The following is a 2319-nucleotide window of genomic DNA, read 5'->3' on the forward strand; positions in this document are numbered from 1 at the left end:
GGCTGTATTGCTGCCACCTCGCTCCTCACGCAGCGGCCCTCACCGTGCTCACCCTCTCGCCATGCCGTGCTGGCAGGGTGGCGACGGGGTGAGACGTCCACGTCGCCAGGCCTCTGTCCCCCGAAGCCCTGCAGGGGCACAGCCATAAAGTGGCTGCACTTGGGGGGCCGTGCAGAGGGAGCCGTGTGCCCTCCAGGCGTGGCCACGATCAACTTTCTGCGAGCTCACAAACTCCTCACGCAGTGTAGCCTGCAGCAAACATCCAAAATAAATGAAAAAAAAAATAAAAAAAATGCTTCTTTTCCAACAGTGAGTGCTTTGTTCAGCCATGAGGAAAATATGTAATAGCTCCATCTGGTGACACTCAGCCTCAGCTGTTAGAAAGCTTCCTGCCCAACAGCTGAAAATGGAAGCTGGAGTCCGTGATGGAAGCAAACAGATACCCGCGTTAATGCGTTTCAGTGAAAGTTACATCCGCTTTGAAGTGGAATTGACATGCTAAGCCTTGTAAATGGGGCTTCGTAGGCAACATCAGATGTTTTTCCCGGGGTACTAGTAACCGGTACAACAGCGATTGACCAATGCTCGCAGTTTCCTCAACGTTTCCACTAGCAGTTTTAAATGAAGTCCAACTGAAGTTACTTTTAAAAGAAGTCTGTGTGTGCCAGAACTTCAAATTAACCTCCCCAGGATGGATGGATGTTTTGGAAAACTTTCCACAGTTCAGATAATTTTTAATTTGGCATACTTAGACGGGAGGTGGTCCACAGAGGAGAAAAGCAGCATTAATAAGCAGGTAGAGGCACGTAAGCGTTAGAAACTAAAAAACAAATTCCTGGTTACACTCAGAAAAGTGAATGCAGCCCACACAGGAACCCACAGTGCAGCAGTGGACGTGGCCTGAAGGAGGATGCAGCCCATGGAGAGCCCATGTAGGATTAGCTAAGGAAGGACTGCATCCCACGGGAGGAACCTCACTGCAGCAGGGGCAGGGAGCAGGGAAGAAAGAGCAGCAAAGTCAGTGTTATGGGCTTATCACCACGCCCTGGTCCCCTGCACCATTCCGAAGGAACAAGGGTAGAAGGGATGGAAGGTGCTTTTGACTTTAGTTCTCACTTCTGTTGTCTGTTATTAATAGGCAACAGATGACATTAAGCTTCCTTACACCGAGTCTGTTTTGTGCACTATAGTAACTGTTGAGTGATCTCCCTCTCTGTCCTTATCTTAACCCACAACTCTTTTTCTATCAAATTTGTTACTCTCCCATTCTGTTAAGGAGGAATACTTAGCTGCCCTCAGTGTTAAGTCATGCACCACATTATTGCACTAGCAGCCAATTAACTCATTCATCTTCTACTTTTCCTTCCTAGTTTTACTCACGTATAAAAGATTCTGGAGGAACAAAACAAAGATTCTGGTCTTACCTTTGTTTCACTTTGTGAAGCTTTAGCATGAATTTATGTTGGGGACCTCTATTTTTTTGTTTGTTTGTTTATGTTTTTATTTTTTGCAAGAAAGCTTAATCTTCACATCTGAAGGCTCACATTATCCATAGTACCAGAGTATTATCAAGGAGATCAGCCACCAATACTTTAAAGCTTCTCAGCTCTTCAGTTCGACGTAATAGCATGTTGCTCTCAAGGAATGTAGCATATTTTGTGCCTATTAGCTGAGGAAAAAAATAAAGCTGATTATAGACAGCTCTAAATGTGGCTCTTTACACCACATTCTCTAAGAAAGCTTTTGTCATTTTTTTTTTCTAAACAACTATTCCTCCAGAGGACGGAGCTCTTACTATACTGTCCCATTTAACGAGAGGATAATTTATTTTTTTATTTTAAATGTCAAATCTTTTCTTCCAGACACTGGTCAAAAATTATCTTCCTGATGGAACTGTGCTGGTAGGCTAGGAGACAGAGAATGTCCCTGCCGGTGCCAGAAGACATTACTTATCTCAAAGGGACAACTTTCTCAGGCTATTACCTGGACTACCAGGCTCATCTCACAGATCCTCCTTCCCTCTTCTTCAGTTACTTACGAAATCAGTTTCTTCAACAGGAAGCCCAAGAAACCTCTGTAAACTCGGAATATAGGAGTGTTCATATTTAGATTATTTACTGTGACCAAACAATAGATACGTTTCCTTTAAAAGACTTCAGGAACAATTGGACTCTACATGAATAAAGGGAAAATCATATATTGTTTTGGAAAGAATACAGAATAAGGGCACATGCAAAGTTCAAACAGTCTTTTATATAATTTTCTCTCAAAATGTAGTTTTGTTATCATTACTTTTGTTCAGCTTTTCTAGTTTGTAAT

This window comes from Cyrtonyx montezumae, unplaced genomic scaffold (assembly GCF_038088225.1).
Source record: "Cyrtonyx montezumae isolate F1298 unplaced genomic scaffold, pur_monq_1.0 scaffold_17, whole genome shotgun sequence".
NCBI lineage: Eukaryota > Metazoa > Chordata > Aves > Galliformes > Odontophoridae > Cyrtonyx > Cyrtonyx montezumae.